Source organism: Mesoplodon bidens (genome assembly GCF_964165515.1).
Source record: "Mesoplodon bidens genome assembly, chromosome: 14".
Classification (NCBI taxonomy): domain Eukaryota; kingdom Metazoa; phylum Chordata; class Mammalia; order Artiodactyla; family Ziphiidae; genus Mesoplodon; species Mesoplodon bidens.
Genome location: NC_138170.1, coordinates 13,166,229 through 13,186,065, shown reverse-complemented (window position 1 = coordinate 13,186,065; position 19,837 = coordinate 13,166,229). Strand labels below are relative to the sequence as shown.

General features: G+C 43.2%; 1 long non-coding RNA gene across 1 annotated transcript in view; it reads right to left on the bottom strand.

Annotated features, from left to right (window-relative positions):
• LOC308628144 overlaps nucleotides 1-19,837 on the bottom strand; it is a 57,535-nt gene that overhangs the window by 4,893 nt on the left and 32,805 nt on the right. The window lies entirely within an intron of this gene.

The following is a 19,837-nucleotide window of genomic DNA, read 5'->3' as shown; positions in this document are numbered from 1 at the left end:
CGGGAGAAATGTTGGTATGATTCATCCCTCAATCCCCTTTTCCAGTTGCTGCTCATGTGTATAGTGTGGGGCAGGCACCATGGGATACTACACCTGCACCCGGGACTTCCCCTCCGCATCACACTTCTTTCCTGGCCAAGCCCCACCCTCCCACACTGTAGCCTTCCTCTCCCCCACTCTCTTTGCCTGAGGAGAAATCTCGAGCCAGCTGTCTACTGGCATTTCTCTCAAATAGGAGACTAGAAAATGTCTCCACCAGCTTGACCCTCCTGACGGCCACCCTGGGAGGAGAGGGGAGCAGAACCCACTCTGCTTTGGGGCCCTGCTCACGTCGACACCTGATGATGTTGAGGTGGGAAGCGCCAGCCAAAGTCTCACAACCGGACAGGTAGGAGGCAACACATGACCAGGTCAAAAAAAAAAAAAGAGTTTGTTTATCATTTTAAAAAAACGAACCTCATACAGGAAGTATGAGAAGAAGAAGAAGAAAAACACAAACCCAGGCTATGACACTGAAAGTGGCAACACTGGATACAGACAAGATGAGGGCTCCTCAGTTTCCATTCCCACTTTGCAGGGGCGGTGGGAACAGGTAGGGTAGGGCACCAGGGGAGGGTGGGGACTTACAAACCACGGGGATGCAACAAAGAAGGGGACCGTGAGTCACGAGGCACGGCCTTATCAGACACAGGGCAGTGTGCGTGGGGTAGGACGATGTCCCATCCAGGGCCCTCCCTGCAGGTGTGACTGTCCCAGCCAGACTTGGGGAAGAAGACACCTAAAATGGAAACTGCCCTCCGACAGCATCCCACGCGCCGGCGTCTCCCACCCCACCTTCCACCCCTTGTGTGTTTCAGGTCAAGACACAGGAGTTACCAGATCATGATCACCTCCCCCCACACACTTCCCAGCAGTGCAAGTCTAGCAGCAGTCAGCTAGGGAGACCCCACCATCCCAGGCCTACCATCAAGCTGGGGGCTGTGCAGACCTTCAGGACCACAAGCCCAAACTGGCCCGACTTGCTTTGGTTTGAGGGACACTGACATGAGGCCACCCAAGGCAGATAGGAGTCAAGTCAGATGCCTAACCCAGAGCCATCTGCCCTCTCTGAAACGTGGCTCAAATGGATTTTTTTTTTTTAATGGGGGCATGGGATTCACAATGTCCACCCAAGAATTCAAATGAGGGAAAACAATGAGACTAAAGAACATTTCCTCTTTCACAGCACAAAACAGTAGAGGGATAGGAAATAGGAATCTTCCTTTCCCACCATAAAAAATAAATACAAATGTTCTAAAATGTGCCCGCACTGAAAAGATACCAACGAAAGGACTCCAAGTCATGACTGTCGCTGTCAAAGAAAGCCATTTAAAAAAGAAAGACAGAAAGAAAAAGAAAAAACTCTGCACACCCAAAAATCTCAAAATAGAACCAAAACCTGCAAATCATACTCAGGCGTCTATTATGAACCGATGTTTTAGCATGCTGTTGAAAAGGTTAATAATTTTCCTACCGAAACTGAATGTGGGTTGTGAAAGAACATTAAAATGAAGAAAATTTCCCCGTGGCTGCTATTTTATTATCACCAAAGCCATCAAGTTTCAGTTTGAGTTATTTGTATTTATTTGTGAAAACAAAGATTAGATAACTAAAAACATAAACCTCATCCTAATTAATGCCCTGGAGTATCTGATTTTTAGAACAAAAAAAAAGAAGAAGAAGAAAAAAAAAAGACCATCAGACACACACTCAAGGCATGAGAATTCAGAACAACAGAGAGGAGAGAGAGGATGCTGTTATCTCGTCCTATCACTTGAAAAAATGTATTGTCTCACGTAAAACATTAATATTTGTTTACAGCCTGTGACGACCACATGAGAGGCAACGTGTACTTCCAGTTGTTAAAATTTTGTCAACCGTATGCTCAGATAGGGAATTTTTTTTAAACTGCAAACTATCATTTTTGTTTTACACTTGCAAAAATGCAGTCACAGCCATATATTTCCACGTTGAGTCTTGAAAAAAGGGAATTTACAGTGCTGCTTGAAAAGATCCAATTATGAGCTTCGAGACGTTTACAAGCAGGTGGAGCCCGGATGAAACGTGGGGTTTAGGTGCAAAGCTGGATTTTAACTCAAATGTGTCTCAGATGCCAGGGGAGCAGCTTATTTTCTGAAGTTTTAAAAGAAATCCACTCGCTGAAATGGTTAATCAAAATTAGGGGTGAGCAAAAACCTCTCTCCACGTTCTGCCCGCACAACATAAACATCAGAATGAAAAAAATAACATGCAAAAAGACCTGCAGTGGTCTCACATCACCGAACAAACTGTTTTTCTACCTATTTTGTGTTGCTGGCTTTTGTTATCTGCCCAATCGGCAAACTGTGGCCAATTTTGTCATGGTTGAAGCAGACATTTTGTTCCCAAACTGCTTTCAACATTTTAGCTACTAAATAGTTTGAGTGATTGAAGAAGCCACAATACAAACAGAAAAGGTACCTAATCTTGCTAAATTAACCCCTTTTTCAGGTTACAATGACACACACACATAAAAGATGAAAACAAGAATTCTAGCAAATTCAAATTCTGAAATAACCTAAGTAGAGTTTCCTGGAAACAAGAATAATTAATGATTAACCTACAGATTGGATTTTGAAATCAACTACATGACATTCCCTGATTCTGACCACATGACACCATGAAAGGTGCTTTTAATGATACAACATGTAATTTTTATTTTTCATCCACACACATCAAATGTTGTGTGAAAGTGAAGAGCAAAATTCTAAAGGACTCAACTGAATTATGCTAAAGGAAAAGAATCGGTTAAGCAGTTATTTACTACTGAAAATAAATGACACCCACGTAGTTCATCTTATATATTAATATTGAAACCAAATAGCAGTCTTCTACCACAAATCATTTCATTAAAAAAAATAATGAAACTAGTTAAAATGAAAACACAGGGTTTTATTTGATGAAACATTAAATATTCAGATCAAAATGATAGAAAGCTGCCATGGCTTTTCAAAATTTGTTTATGCTGAATGCCAACAACAAATTGAAGATAAAAAAAGGATGAAAGAATCCTCACTAAAAATCCAAGAATTAACTAATTGGAAGAAAAGCAGAATTTCAGACAGAAGACTTAAGAAAACTCTTCTCTGTTTGCAATCCTATCTCATATTTGAAGGTGCAGCATTATGTACATTTTTAGCCTTTTAAAATACCAGCATGCCCACACACTATCTCAGATTAAACCAAGGAGAAAATGACACATTCTGAAACCATTTTCTAAAGCTCCTTTTCCTGATAACACTAAGGCACTCACAATCAATTTAATGACTTTCTAAAAAGCCCAAACAACTCTCCATAAAGAGACAGAATTGTTCACAACAGCCTGCAGACATTTCTAGATTTTACAGGCAATACTAAGAGCATTAGTCCTTGCTATTTACATTTAGAAAAACTAAGCTGTTTTCAACATCTATATCAGAAAGAAATACTGCTCAGTGCTTTGGCTAATTAAATACAGGAACAATTTGAAAAACCCCAATAGATCCAGCCCAGCAGTCCCCTGATTTCAAACAATTTAAAAATTAGTTAATTCTTTCCCCTCCATGTTCTTTGCACAAATATATATTCTCCTAATCTATTCCTACTTGAAAATTCTTAAGGTAATAAAGAAAGTAAACACCCACAGAGGGTAAGAAGTCATTTCTTCTGAAAGTGGATTTCTTCCTAAAACATAGGGCAGCAAAATAAACACTGAAAAGCACTACAAACAAATAACACAACTCAGGATGAACACTGAGAACATGTACTGATGGACAGAAAACTTTGGAGGAATTTTCAATCCTTCAGAAGGATGGACACATTTGTGGTGAATTTACAGCATTCTCAGGGAGAGGGCGGCAAGGCTTTTCGTAAACTTGAACTGAAGACAGTATCAATGTAATAACATCTTCTGGTCAAGAGAATGTGTTAGGCTGTTCAACATCAGACATGTTTTAACATGTGATTCAGAATTTACACACTTCTTGTTTTTATGATCCAGCTCTTTCAATATTATGGGACTGATCTGACGCTTTAGAGCAGGCAGCCTGACTTGTGTAAGACAACGGCGTTTAAGAACAAACCAAAAAACCTTGAATGAACCCTACAATGAAAGATGACAGGGAATAAAAAGTCTCTGGGAATCACCTGAATTTGTTACTTGAAGACATTTTCTGTATGAGTATCTTACCCTAGAATATCTGCCCTCACCCTTAACCAGCATCATCGAATATTCACATTCAGAAAACCCCTGACCTTAGCTAATGCTTGCCTCTTAAACCACATATATCCCCTTCCCCCGACCTAAGACTTGGAAATGATTGTGATTTTAGTCATCTGGAAAGAGTGAAACATGACATGATCTTCAAGCACTTTCTTCAGAACCGTCGTCATTTTAACTCTGTTTTACCACAAGTAAAAAGGCCGTGCTCACGGAACAAATTCAAGTTCCCCCTCAGTTGTACCTATAACCTGGGAATTTCTTATGATCAGGGTAGCACAGGACAAAAGCTTTCATTGAAGAAAGATTCAAAGCATTTTTTAAAAATTCCCAATTTTTTGGCAGGTAAAAAAATCAAAAGGTAAACTCTTCCACATTATAAATTAATGTTCTGGGCACAACTACTTCACCTGCAACTAGCTAACTTATTCTTCCTTTTTTTCACAAAATGCACATGTTAACACCAAGGTTTTAAAATACCGCTGTTACATTTAGAGTCATTCCTAAGTGTAAGTAAGGCTTTTCTCCCCCATTTATTAGATACACATTTTTTACTGAGAGCCAATCCATTGTGCATGAAATGACACAATTTTGTTACAGCAATCTGGCTTTAAGGGTTAGGACAGGTTACACTGTAAAATTAAAATTAGAAAACCAAGCTTTTTTTTTTTTTTTTTTTTCTTTAAAGCAAGTAATAATTTTCCAGAATCTAGAAATAACTGCAACTGGCAAAAAGAAAATAAAAAAGCCAGACAGACAAGAGTGAAAAAAAAAGCTCAGAAACTCAGAATCCTTGCCCTGGAAACAAAGGTCTCTCATATTTCATTTTCTATTTTCCACAAAGAAAAAACAGATAGCTCTCTAGTCCCCAAATGAAATATGTAACAAGTATAAGAAATGTGCAATATCACAAATACTAATATATCTAAGCATACATAGGAATTGCATTTTTTCTTGTTAGTATGAATTCAACCTACTGTGTTGGGAAGTTGACAGAGATCAGACCCTGTAACTGCAGCATCAGAAATAGGACGATTTGTGCTGGAAACTCAAGTTTGAGCTAAATGATTCTCCTCTGACAGGGGCTGTCAGCACAATTAAAAAGCATCATGAACACCCCTGGATCATGAATAGTACAGTATATTTTTGAGTCTAAAACTCTTCAATGATGTTGGCTTGAAAGCTGTTTAATTAGCTGTAAGATGCCAACCAATCTCTTTATCAAAGCCAGCTGAAAACAAAACTGAGAGAAACAGCTTGTGGTTTCACAAAAAATGTATTTACATGAAGTATATTTTAAAGGGAGTTCGATCATTAGGTACGATGTCATCTGGGCTGTGCGGTGGATTTGACATTTAAAGATGTCAGAGGTTGTCAGATTTATCTCCAGTCTATACTCAGTTTAGAAGTAACCACTTCTGCGAGCAAATATTGTTTTGTTGATTTCCAGCCTCAAAATCTGCAAAGATTTAACTCTTATTTACAGAACACAAATCCTTTCCATGTCCTCTCACTTCCTTACCTAAGATCAACTAAAAAGAAAGTGGGGCCGTGGGTGACAAAGTGGAATTGAAGCCCGCTTTCACACCGAGTCACAGCGATGGGGACAGGGCAAGCAAACCACGGTGAACAGAGCCCAGAGGGACAGAGGTATTATTCACAAGCATGATGTTTCCTGAAACAGAGAGGGGTCCAAACCTTTAGCCCACTACTTCCTGCTGCACGTCTTGGAAAAAACATTCTGAGAAGACGGGGTGCTCTCCACTTAACACTTAACACTGTCCAAGACGAAGAAAACCCAGAGTGACACCAAAAGTTTTACCATGATGAAATCTAAAGCTGTCTCAGTAAAAGTCCCATCAAAGGAGCAGTAAAAAGATCCAGAGAAACATCGGCCTTTCGGCATCTTCAACCAGGAACATGGTTTGGTAGTTCTGTCAGATTGTTTAGTGACCGTGAATTCATGCTTTATATTTTATCAAGAGATGGGTTAGTGAATCACCACCATTTAACTATCACAAGAAAGATGTTTGAAGAATGGATTAGTCACTCATTCACTCTTTTCCAAAGACCACTTTTCATTTTGCCTAATTTGTTGAAAATGGAAATTAAGCTCTAAGACAAATTCGGCTTAAGACAAGCTGTAGCAGACCCAAGCGAAATCTGCAGGCAACAGCACCTCTGAACCACAGAGCCTCATGCCTGGGACCACACAGATCTTTCAAACAGAAAGGGAAATGGTTGTTGATGTTATATGACCAAAATGTACATTCAAATAAGAACTCTGTTCCTTAGGACCCTTTGACCTTAATTCACATCCTAGAGCTCAAGGGGTACCAGATCCAGGATATTAATGAAGGAGTTTACATGCAGTTAGCAACAGAGTTTTTAAAGGGTTACAGAAAGAAGTGTTTTCTAAGATTGCCACTACCCATGAACTACTTTCCATAGTTTGTTTTAAAAAGGGCTTCTCCCCAAACCGAACTCTTATTGTTAATCATTTTGTTAAAAAAAAAAAAAAAAGATGTACCATAAAATGTGTCCATATAGGTTGCCGTTCAACCCCAGGAGAGCCAGGTCAGAGGAAATCCCCACCAGGGTTCTGACAGAGCCGCTAGAAAAGGAAGCTGTACAGGGGCCCAGGGAACAGGCAGAGGACAAGAATGGGTACGACTTATTATCTGCTCTGCAACTGTCTTATTAGTCGGAAATAGCCATTTGATTTATTTTTTAAACTCAAAGGCAACTGGACTTCATTTATTAAGAGTTCTCTTCTTGCCTGTGCAGTGGCATTCATTTGGGAAGTTACAAAAACCAATGCCTAAGTACCAGGAAAGCTGGTGTCCAAGGAGGGTGGGAGAAAGGGGTTTCACTCTCCCCTAAACCCAGGGGGCTCTGCTTCTAGATTCTGAGAGGCTCCGATCTGCCCGGTCCTTTGAACACCAGACTGAGGTTCTGAGCCAGTGCACAGAGGTCCCAGGGACAGCTGATCAGCAGATTTGCTTGACAGGTTGGTTTTGAGCAGGACAAATACAGAAAAAAAGAGTTATGAGATAGCACTAAAGCACTTCTGATGGAACGAATCCAGAGCGGCCATGCGAGCCTGCAAAATCCAATGTGAAATCTTCCAAATATTTCAGCACATCCGAGGGATTCCCACATCGGCAGGACCCTTCCCACCTGCCTGTGGCCACGGGCACAGACAAGATGGCCGGGAGGGGACGCACTCTGCCTGGCGTGTCCCTCCCTCTGGGGCTGCCTTTGTACTTGATGCTGTTCCCACTGTGTTTATTAGGTGACATTCTTGCAATGCTTTCTGCTTTCTTTCCGCTGCTGCCTGTTGCTAGGGAATGAGCCCTAATCGCTTCAAGGCAACAGAAGCAGCAGCCACGAGCACTTGGCAATGTCTCCGTTTGGTGACAAGGTAGAAACAATCCTTGAAATCATCCTCATGTGCATTTTCCCTCCGAAGGATGGCAACATTTGCTCCATGCTGGGATGTGTGTTTTCTTCTTCTTAACGTTGGGTTTGGTGCCTTTGGGATGGATCTCATGTCCTTACCGACTGTCTGCTCTTGTCACCAACCGTCCTGCCCCAGGTGGCGGCAGGCGATTAGAATAGCTTGGCCGTGGATCACACTCCACTGTCAGCCTTTATTTGCTTTTTTCTTTTTTGTTCTTGGAGAGAAGCAAACCACATCGTCAAAGCATTTAAAAACAAACCAAAGGAAACTCGGTTTCCAGGCTTTAAGTAGATGCTATTTACCCACAGTTTATTTCCAGAAGTCACTTGGAAACCGTTGTCTTTTTTCACCCAGATCCCCTGAGAAGCCTAACACTGTCGTCGTGTCAATGATCTATATTTGCTTCTTGCCGGTGGGAAGCAAAGCCCAGTCTCTGTCTTCAAACCCAGACTCACCTTGATTCTATGGACGTGACTTCCCCAGCTCTCTCTTGTGCCTTCCATGGGGGTGGCCAGAGTCTGGCCCCTGCTGGTGGCCGTGACTCAGAAGCTGGTGGAGATGGAGTGAGCCATTCTCTCTTTAGGTGCTACCACCCCTCATTTGAATGGAAGGGCCAATGTCACTTTGTGGTTTGAAATGTACCTCCTCTCCTTTATCCTCTCCCTGGGAGGATGGACCTTGTCACCAGGCAACACGTAGGCCTCGTGCTTCAGGCTTCCTTCGAGTAGTTGGGTGACCAGTGTCGGGGCAGGCTCGGTCAGGCTCGCAGTGTGTCCCCTGCCAGCACGGGGTTTGGTCAGAGTTGGCCCTGGGTGAGAATCTGCTAAATGGACCCATGAATGACAGATGGATGAGCTTGTCAGGTAGCACGAGCCCACTTCCTAGCTTTGCACTCACCACAGTTCCAGGGTGGGCACAGATGGGTACCATGGGGTGACCAAGATGGACAGCTACCATTTGCTGAGGTCCTGTCCTAGGCGCCTTGTGTAAATTATCGACTTTGCCCAAACTTCTGAGGCCGATACTCTTATTACCCTCATTTAGAGAGAAGGAAGCCATGGGGTCGGGGTAGGGGGTTTAACCAGCTGCAGAGGACAGCAAGTGAAGAGTCGGGAGGGATGGCAGACGTCTGTTGGCCCCGCCCACGTCCTTGCCTTCTTACCAGGCCACCTTCACCACTGTTTAAATCAGTGGCCACCACCCCACAGCCCGTGGAGCCCCTTCCCCGGAGGTTGCTGGTCCACAGATCCGTGTGCCTGGCTGGACTGCGAGTTCTCCAGGACGGACCCCGTGGCTGGCTGACCCAGCCTCGCCAGCACCAAGCACCCTGGCTGGAGCACCATGGACACCCCATTAGCGTTTAAGGAGTGGGTTGCCGGGCTTCCCTGGTGGCGCAGTGGTTGAGAGACCGCCTGCCGATGCAGGGGACACGGGTTCGTGCCCCGGTCCGGGAAGACCCCACATGCCGCGGAGCGGCTGGGCCTGTGAGCCATGGCCGCTGAGCCTGCGCTTCTGGAGCCTGTGCTCCGCAGCGGGAGAGGCCCGCGTACCGCAAAAAAAAAGAAAATTTAAAAAAAAATAAAATAAAATAGTTCTGCTCCTGTTATTTGCTGCTTCCCTTGGCCTTCTTCTCTTCCTGTAGATTAATATATTAAGGGGTAGTTTCAGTGTTTAATTCATGTCTTTTTTTTCAAGCAAAAATACAAAAATAATTTTTCTTGTATTTTTTAAAGCAATTTATGTACATTGTTTTTTTTAAAAAAAAAGTGCAGAAAAAAGAGAAGACGAGGGGCTGGGGAAAAAAGCAAGAGGACAAAGAGAGGAGGAAGAGGAGACATTTGGGAAGAAAGGAAGGAGGGAGGGAGAGAGGGATGGAGGAGAAATCCACACAGGCACCGAGGAAGCCGGGGCCTCCTTTCTGATTCAGATACTTATTCCATGCAGTTTTTAAAAAGCAAGTGTAGAAATTAAAGGGGAAAGGAGCTTTGGTCACAGAATCACTCTTCTATGGAGCATGATCCTTTCACGTTGAGAAAAGGCACTCTTCCCTTGTGATGAAAACATGACTTTGCCTACCTAGCAGTGTGACAGGACTATTTTAAAAGCAGGTCAGTACATGAAGCCAGGAAGAATTATCTCAAGATTGTCAACATGACACTGGAACCCCCTGCTATGGGAATAAATCTCCTTGCCTGCAGGGGAAAAACAAATCCAGCCAGACCACTCAGGGAGGCAACGGGGACATTTCTGGGCACTTTTAATAAACTATTGTTTTCATGGAAAATGTTCTGATATGAATGAGAATTCTGCACTTTATTTGGAAAGTCCAAAGATGTAATAAAAGAAAAGGTACACCCATTATGGTCATCCATGTCCTTCCCTGTTGTGGCCTCATAACACTAACTCACAGAAATAAAGAGGCTTTCAAAGGAACTCCAGCGGCCAAATCTGGGACGCCAGGTGTTAAGGTGACAAAAAGCTCAGCCTTCAGCAGCTCTTGATTCGGGGGCAGAACTGCAGGTGTAGACCTGGCTTCCCCGACGTCCTTTCGGTTGGTGTGTGGGGGGGTGGTCTGTAAAAAGCCACACTGTCCCTTGGGCCCTCACCTGGCCCAGTGCTCCTCCAGCACACACCTTATTTGCTAGTTCGTCCTGTTCATCAGCTTTTCCTTCTAACCTTCTTGGCAATGTCACCAGAACCAGTCTCCCAGTTTTTTCTGATAAGCCCATTTCACACTCTGACGGACGCACCCCTGTTTGGAAGTTAATTTCTAATATTAAATTCCAGGACGTCCTTCCTTGGTTTCACCCCATTACTCGGGTCACCCTTCCTACCATGCTAAACACTGCTTTTATCTCCTGGGCATCAGTCACCTTCACGTTGGTGAGTTCTATTCCTTTTCCCGTCCAAGCTCCCTTCAGGCAAGATCAACGCATTTAATTCTCAAGAGCCTTGGATCACCAGGCTGTCCTCGGTGACTTTCCTCCAGCCACTCGACTCCTCCACCTCCCTCCTTCCTACAACAGATGATCCCAGCTGAATGTGTGTGGTCCACTTCTGAAGGAGCTCAGACCCAGGGACACACTCATCAGATTAGGAGAAACATACTTTCGCCTAAGATTCCCAGTGAGCTGAATTACCAAACTAACCACAGAAAACAACCCGGAGCAACCTTGATGTTGAAGGTGATCTATCTGGCTCCACATTGGGACGGCGTGGGATGGCCACTTATAAATCCCCCAGAAGTGCTGTCATTTGTGCAAGATTTTTCCGAAGGGCATCTCCGCGGGCAATGGATGGGACGAAGCGATCATTTTCTCCAGCAAGACGTATTTTAGAAAGCGAAAGGCAAAATGGCTTCTTAGTTGAAGTACTGCCTCATTTGGAAAGAAAAAGTATGTCATGCTCTTGTTTCACTGATATGCCTGGCTCACACATCAAGCATTTGTGGTCCTTCGCTTGGGCAGTTTCTTCATTTCACTGCAGCCTCTACCCAGAATTATGAATGCTGACATTGGACACAAATGTGTTACAATAAAACCTTGCACGGGCACAGCGTTTACCCTCAGGAAGTAGGCAAGTCGTCTACGAGTGGGACTATAGCTTGTGTGAAATTAAACATAATTCGTGTTCATTCCAACGAAGTGGAACTTTTTTAGTCAGACGTGGCTCAAGAACTTGTTTGATGATAGGGGATATACACTGGAGTAAAAAATGAAGGCATATCGGGCTTCCCTGGTGGCGCAGTGGTTGAGAGTCCGCCTGCTGATGCAGGAGACACGGGTTCGTGCCCCGGTCTGGGAAGATCCCACATGCCGCGGAGCGGCTGGGCCCGTGAGCCATGGCCGCTGAGCCTGCGCTCCCGCACTCCGCAACGGGAGAGGCCGCAACAGTGAGAGGCCCGCGTACCGCAAAAAATAAAAAAATTAAGGCATATCATAGAAAAGGCTTGAGAGATTGTATTCCAATGCCACAGAGTGGTTATTGAAATTTGTTTCATGAGGGTTTAGCTCCCGAGCTGATTTAAACCACATTACAAACATCACATGGATAAGTCTCGCATATATATACTTCCCTTGATAAGATGGTACACTTGAGAAAAGTAGATGTAACCTGAATGTGAATTAAAGTTTGAAAGCGTAGATAGAGCCCATCAAATCCAAAACTCACATCGAGGGACAGTGTCTTGCACTCTGGGAGAGACAGTGGGCTGCAAACTGCCACTATAGGAGCCACTTTGGTTTCAAACACGATTTTCCCATGAAATAAAAGCCAGTCACGGGGCTGGGGAATCAGTCAGCCTCTGGTCTAGGAGCCTTCCCTTAGTGACACACCCAGCTAACTCATGGACCCTCTGGATTAAAGGCTGCAGGATTAAAAGGTCCTAGCTGCAGGGCTTTATCACAAAGCTAATCTAACCAATGGCACGGTTACTCCAAATGAGAAGGAATGGCCATTCTGGGGAGAGGCAGGCAAGTGTCATCTAAGGGTCCTGGACTGGTCTCCCGTCATCTCTCAGGGGTGAGAACAGGCTTCCTCCCGTGCCTCAGATCTCAGATCTGTAAAACCAGAGGTCTGGACTCAGTGGTGGCTCTTGAGATTTTTTTTTCCCCCTATAATTTCTATAATTCCTTGCAAATCATATCTAGCATCTAACTTTATTACACATAGAGATTCAGATGCCTTATTTCCGTGCATGTGGTTTGTTTTTTTTTTTTTTTACTGTGGCAAAATATACATAACATAAAATTTACCATTTTAACTATTTTGAAGCTTAAAATTTAGTAGCAAAAAGCACATTCACAATGTTGTACAACCATTACCACTATCCATGTCCAGAAGTTTGCATCATCCCAAACAGAAATCTGGTACCTGGTAAACAATAACTCTCCATTCCTCCTTATCCCCAGTTCCTGGTAACCCCTCTTATACTTTCTTTCTCTTTGGATTTCATAGCCCTAGGCATCTCATGTAAGGACAATCATACAATATTTTCATATTCACAGACCTTCTCAGCATGGATTAAATAGATTAAATAGAATTACAGTTTATCTGGTGCACTGTCCTTTTCCTTTCCTGCTACATGTAAGTTATATTAAAACAGAGTGGCCTTCTTTAGGGCCACTGGTGTGAGAAATTTTTTCACAGATTTGAAAAATGGAAGTTGAGACCAGACATCTAATTGCATAGAAAGCCTACATGCAGGGAGAGGATCCAGTGATAAACACCGCTGTTTTGGTTTGGTCAAAGACGCACTTTAAAAACTGCTATTTTAAAAGTCATTTCAGAAGTAAAATTAGCCAGGCTGCGATCGCATACCCATCATGAGCCCTCTGTGCGCGAGCTCGGTCTCACCACTGAGTAAACTTTTGAGCACCGACAGGAAACTCATCATGGATCCACACAGAAAATACAGTGAGTAATTCCCCTGAAGAAGGGATGGCTGAGGTTGATGATTTAGTGGTTAAAAAATTTTAAAGAACCAACAAAAAAAAAAAAAAAAAAAAAAGGAAGGAGGAGAGAAAAAGAAAAAGGTTTTCTTGCTGCTAGGAAAGGCAAGTTTCATTTTTCAAATTCATCTGTTAACATCAAAAAATATGGATAAGGCCAGCATGTGTCATTCATTTTGTACATGGGACCACATGCATCTTGCTAATTTTTCTGACTTGTGTACTACTAGATGAGCTGTAGCATCACAGAAAACTCAATTGCATAGGCAAGCAACTATGAAATACTAATTGAATAGGTACGCAATTATGAAATATTTATGCCATGCAATGTGGGTGAATTTGGAGATAAAAATCACTGACCCAGTATGTGAATTACTGATTAAACAGCATTGTTTACTATATCATAACAACGGCAAAGTATGTGAATGATCAGATGACAGTTCTAATTTGAAATATAATTCTAAATCACATTTACCTTAGATCTAAAAAGGCCTGATGTGTAAAAACTATTAAGGCTTAACAGAGAAAAAAAAAAGAAAGCTAAATGCTCCATTTTAATTCAGAACTCAGCAGATGTCGACTTGTTTCAATTTCTGAACCCTCTCCTGTTGGGATTATTATAATGTCCTTTTTGATATTGAAAAGAAATGGAGGTGAATCAACTAATATTATTTTTCTCTTTAAAAAGGACTCAGATCATTGGTATATATACATTAGCTCCATAAAATATACAACATATAAATATATATGAAATATTACAATGACCAAGAAGATTCATTAACAGGTTTCCTAAGAAAAAAGAGGACAATCTTCTGGAAAAGCAAATTCCTGATTTGGCACAATTAATTGTAGGCTCTTCGAATTATCTGGAGGGAGAGGTTACAGAGAGTACATATTTACATATATTTATAGAAGAGAATGGATCTTTCAGACCAATGACCAAACATTAAAGCTCTAAAATTACACCACTGAGGTCCTCTACTGTTTCCTTCTTTTGGACAAAAGCTAATTGCCAGTCATAGGCTGTTTGGTGCAAAGTCAGGCCGATTAATGGGCCAAGTTAGCAGCCCTGCCACACCAGAGCCAGACTCTTAAGACCAAGCCTGCTCACACTGTAGGGTTTTGAAATCATCAAGTCACTAGACCACACACCAGGCAAGGAGAGATCACTTCACAAAAAGAAAATAACTATGTTTAAAACGAAAGCATTATCAACTTTGGTCTAAAGCTGGTAAAATGACCTTCGGGAAATTTCAAAGTGAAACAGATCAAATTCATTTTCAATCCCTCCTTAACTGTAAATTGTCAAAAATAAAAACGGGCTGATCAGGCTCAGGGAACCAATGTTTAAAAACGACTCAGACAGCATAGGTCATGGAAATTCCTGTAATTTCATAACAGGGCCCTTACAAACTGGTGGTCAGTCGGATTGCATTTTGGGGTAATAATGTCCAAACTTTCAAATGGCAGAATCCAAGGGTGGGTGACCTTCACAGGACTCTGGGGTGGACATTTTATTTCACACACATCCCACCACCACCAAATATTGTGACAGAGTGGGGACGAGCATGCTTCAAAAATACCTCTCGCTCACAAATGACTGCCAGTCAACTCACATTTGACTGTGGAAGCCACGGAGGGGGAAGGAGGTCTAAACCAGCTACAGGGGGAGGTAGAGTGGTTCTGTTCTGGAACCTTTGGCATCTGTGGGTGAGCAGATTATTTTCTAATGAGTAAGACTGAAATCAGTGAAAATGCTCAGGGTTACAGAGAAAAATTACTTATCAGCTCTCTAACCTCTAAGCTCAGCCATCTAAGAAAAGATTCAGTAATTCAGGAGCCAGAATATACAAAAGCAACCCGACACTTCTTGCAGAATATCTTCACCTGACTCGACTTTTGGATTTAACTCCAATTGTTTATCTTCACAGACATGGCAGGGGTCTGGTCCAGGAAACATTTAGATGCTCCATTGCTGGGACATTCTATTTACTGACAGGGGCTAACTTAGGTGGATACAGTTCTTGACTCTGAACAGAAAATAAAATGGTAAAAATAGTCATGAGAGTGCCGAATACCTATGTACTCAACCTAAAATGGGCAACATCTTAGGGAAACTCACGGCTCACCTTTTCCAGAAACAGTGACCACTGCCCTCTGAAAGCAAACTGGTTAATCCTGTCAAAATCAGGCTTCTTTGCCCTAAAAGGACCCTGAACGGTCCTTCAAACACCAAGTTCCACATGGAGACATCTGTCTCCCTGGAACCTTTCCCCAGAACCTAGGGGGATGTCACACACTTATACACATCCTACTTCTTTCCCAAAGAGGGCTAAGCCAGAAAAGACCTCATGGGATTTCTAATTGGTGAAATCCTACGGCCCCAGAGGTTTGCTTTTCTCCAGGTTCAGGGTGACAGAGAAGGGATTTACTTACTCTCTCCCATTTTTTGACTTTCACAGCAACAAGAGCTTGTTTGAATGGCATCGAGGCTCCAGACCGTGGGATCCCTGGGGCAGGGTCTGGGCAGTTGGCACTCTCCCTCTTACCTCTGCCCATGCTCACGTTCCTGTGACGGCATCCCTATCTTTTCCTTCTAGTTTTTAACGTTGAGTTTCACTTAGTACTAAGTGCAAAAACAGGCAAGACAGAAAGGCAGGTCCAGGACAGGCAGCTGTCTGGGTGGCGCAGGCATCAGCCACGGGCCCAGGCTTGACCAGAGCAGGCACTGGGGAAGTTAGATGAGACCCCGGTGGCTATGGATGAAAAGTCCAGGTGATGGTGGAAGGGGGTCCTCTGGGTGCCTCTGGGGAGGGGTGGGAACCCTGGGCACACTTGCGACAGAGCCTGGCCTGCCCCCTGCCTAGCATTCCTATTCCCTCAGCTTCTCCTTCCTGCAGCTCTGGCCCCCTCTTTCCTGCCTGGCATCCCAGCTATGGGACATCCAAGGAGGTGACACCATCATGGGGGAAAAAGGTAAAAAGCTAAAGGGTCTAAAACTCCAGGCCTGGCTCTGCAAGCCCTCACACAGAACGGGGAAGCCCTGGAAGGCATAGAAACCCCACAAGGGCAGAGTTAGAAGAACGGACGTGGCATTACACTGTGACTGATAACTGGCCCACAAGAATCAGCACATCCCCGCACCTCCCCTGTCTAGCTTCTGCTTGTCCCAGGGGCCGAAGCTCCCAGACCCCAGCTCAAACAGGCCAGGACTCACCGAGGGCAGAGGGCCTGGGGAGGTGAGGGTTACTTTCAGAAGTATCCATTCTTGCCCATCACCTCATCATAGATCATGAGACGAACGACTGCGGTGATTATTAAAGTCACCCTTTCAGCAAAGGAAAACAAGATTCAGATTCTCTTAACCACTTGTTCCAAATGGCAACAGCCCACGGTTGTAGCCAATGAACTGTCTGAAAGATAAATAAAGGTCGCACATTCTTGTTAAATTGTTTGCTCCTGGTTCTTTAACACACACACACACAAATGAGCATTCAAGGGAAATGAAAAAGTCTCGTGTACTCAGAATGAGGAGTAAAGAAGAAAAATATTTTTTTTCCATAGGAATGGCCTTACTTCCACATCCTTAAAATTCTACAACTTGGTTCAGGGCCAATAAAGAAGAAACCACTGGGAAGTCTGAGCAGCCCCCAGGGTCCTGAAGGCTGAGGCTTCACGTGGGAAGCAGGCAGCTGCAGAGCGGGCGGCTCCAGCAGCCCGACTGGTTCATTTCTTTTTTAACATCACCACCTACAGGGGCTGCTTTGAATAGGATGGTCTGGGATGGCCCGTAATAAAGCCTCACAAGAAAAACAACACTCAGAACAATTGCACCACATTTTTTTCAACTTCCTGTTTATTAGTATTTTATCTAAGAGCAGAACAAAAGTCTGTATAAATGGGGGAAAAGAAAACAAAAGCACTCACTCTAACATCTTACAACACACACACGCACACACACGCACACACACCATCTTTTCCAAGGCTGTTTGTTACATTTGGATTTTTTTCATGGAACCCACTTCAGGTCTTCAAATGTCTTTTGTGGCAGAGGTTAAGATGAAATCACTAGAATGCACCATCCTATAAAAGTTATATGTTATTAAAAATATTTAAGTGGGCTTGTTTTCCGTACATCTGGATGACGGTATTCATTTCTATGCTGGAAGAGTTCACACGTTATCAGTAAGATTTTGCATTTTGCCAAACAGACCCATGAACACAATGGAAATACAAATGCCACGCAGAACATCTGTTGCAAAGCTGGGTTGTGTAAGAGAAGGTTAAAGGTGCGGGATCAAGGTGAAGGGTGTCCACTCCAGTCCCCAGGCTCAGAGGTGGACAAAAGGCTGAGACACCTGTATTTCTCCTCATAGAAACAGAGCCCCTGAGAGGGTCATTCCAGCTAAGACGTGAGGTGATTACTGAATTATCAGTGACTTCTGTGAACTCTGTCTTTCTTCCTTAATCTGACTACCATGTCGTTCTTTGGGCTCCTACCCTGCCCACATTTTACACAAGACTCAGGGCCAGTGAGATTGAGGGAATAAAGAATAAATGGCCACAGAACTTAAAACATTGACCTTGGTGGCCACATTTTCTCTTCAAAATGGCCTGGAGTGTACAGTCTATCTTTGTGGACATGTGTTCATTAAAGGCCTTGACCCAGTTCCATGGACCCCTTCTCTGAACAGTTCTAAGATCATGTCTTCTCTTCTCAAGAAGAACACCTGAGAATTTGGAATCATCAACTCAAGAAATTGCTTAGGTTATTTTCTGTGCCCCAGTAATCCTTAATTTTATATATTATCTCCATATCTTATTCTCTTATAACATTAGCATACCTAGCCTTGCCTAGGTATTTCTGATACCAAATGACCTTGTTCACATGAAAATGAGAAGGAATAAATAAGAAGAGGTCTTCTGTTGTATGGGGTAACAAGAAACATATCTGCAGATAGGGAAGGCATAAATCAAAGCTGAAATGTGAACTTAGCCCTGGTCAAGACCATTTTAACTAATCAGAAACAGACCGCAAATGCTCCCGCAGAACAAATAAGTGTCTTTCTAAATGGCTGAAAATGAAGTGAGGTCTAAAAGTGAACTGGACAATCACAATAAACAAGGAAGTTCACCAAATAATACAGCAGCCATCCTTTGCTTGCTGGTTGTAATCATTGAGAACTCACTGAATATGCCTTGAACTTGGACGACAAAGAAATAGGAGGTTGTTTTGTTCTGCTAAGTGGTCTTGACTGACCTCTCAGTGGTCAAAACTGAGAAAAGGGATTCTTATTAGAGAGAACATCTCTGCAGCATTTGAATGGCAAAACAGATGAACCTTTAGGTGATAGTTTCTGCTAGGGAAGGACTTGCTCCTTGGGCGTAAGAGAAGACAAAACATTTTATCAACATCAGAGACCATTTTTGAAGCAAATCCTCCTAGCTAAATGACATGGAGAAAAAGTCAGAAAGACAAAAGGCCTGTGTTTGCTTCACAGAAAGAAAAGGTGGTTGCATGAAATAAGAAATCGTTCTCAAACACAAAAGACGATGCTTTGGGCCAATACGGAAGGAGCTAGACACTTAGCACCAGGAGCTGGGGTTGCTGGGAGGGAGGTGGAAGAAACGACAGACAATATCTAAATAGGGACTGTCCTACCACCAGCTGCACGCCAGGCTTAAGAATAATAGACATAACACTCAATTTGTAAGGGGCTACCTTGTAAGATACTGAGGTCCCTCTTCCAGCCAACCTACAAAAGGGATAGCTAGTGTGACACGTAAGTGACGGGTGGCTACTTGGAAGTCAAGACAGGGCTCCTTTGCACACCAGGAAGCATACATTTAGTGAGTCACCTGTGTCAGTGAGTACAATCTAGTGGACACCTGTGGTTTGCTGCCTTAGTGATCCATTCTCAATCTTCATAACTCCATTGCCCAGGGAGAGGAGTGAAGATAAGGCAGGTAAATCAATGAATACATCACAGTCTTTCACCCCCTGCGATTGGCTCAGGGATAGGCACATGACCTCAGCTGGTCCAATCAGAGTGAGCTTCAGCACTTCTGCAGGGAATGCTGGGACAAAAGCTCTTTGCTGCTGGATTTGGACCCAGAGGACGAGTGGCAGCCACTTGAGGCCCTTCAAGTTGGGTCTGTTTGAGAAGGGAGTCAACACATTAGAGACAGAGCCAGGAGGAGAAAAAAGTTGAAATGTCTTGACTTCACTTGAGAGGTATCTGTGCGAATCCTATTCCGAGATTGCTTACTGACATGAGATGGTAAGTTCTAGAATTTGTTTAAGCCAGTTTGAGTTGCATTTTCTGTCACTCTGAACCTGGAAAGATTCTTAATTAAATCCGAAAGCCTCTGCAATTATATACTATCCATTCCTGAAGGAAAGAGTCTACAAGTGTGGATTCCTCTTTTACCCCTAAAGTATTTGACGTTACTGAACGGTCCATCCCATTTAACTAAAGACACAGAAATGTACACCGAAAGATACAATCAAATTCAACAGAAAACAGTTCTCTTAGTCTCTCTTAGCCTTAGCACGATGAGAAAGCCTACTCCCAGGGATGTTACCCCAGGCTTCCCAGGTGGGTCCCTCTGAGAGTCCCTTAGAATTGTACAATCATAAAGAAAGTT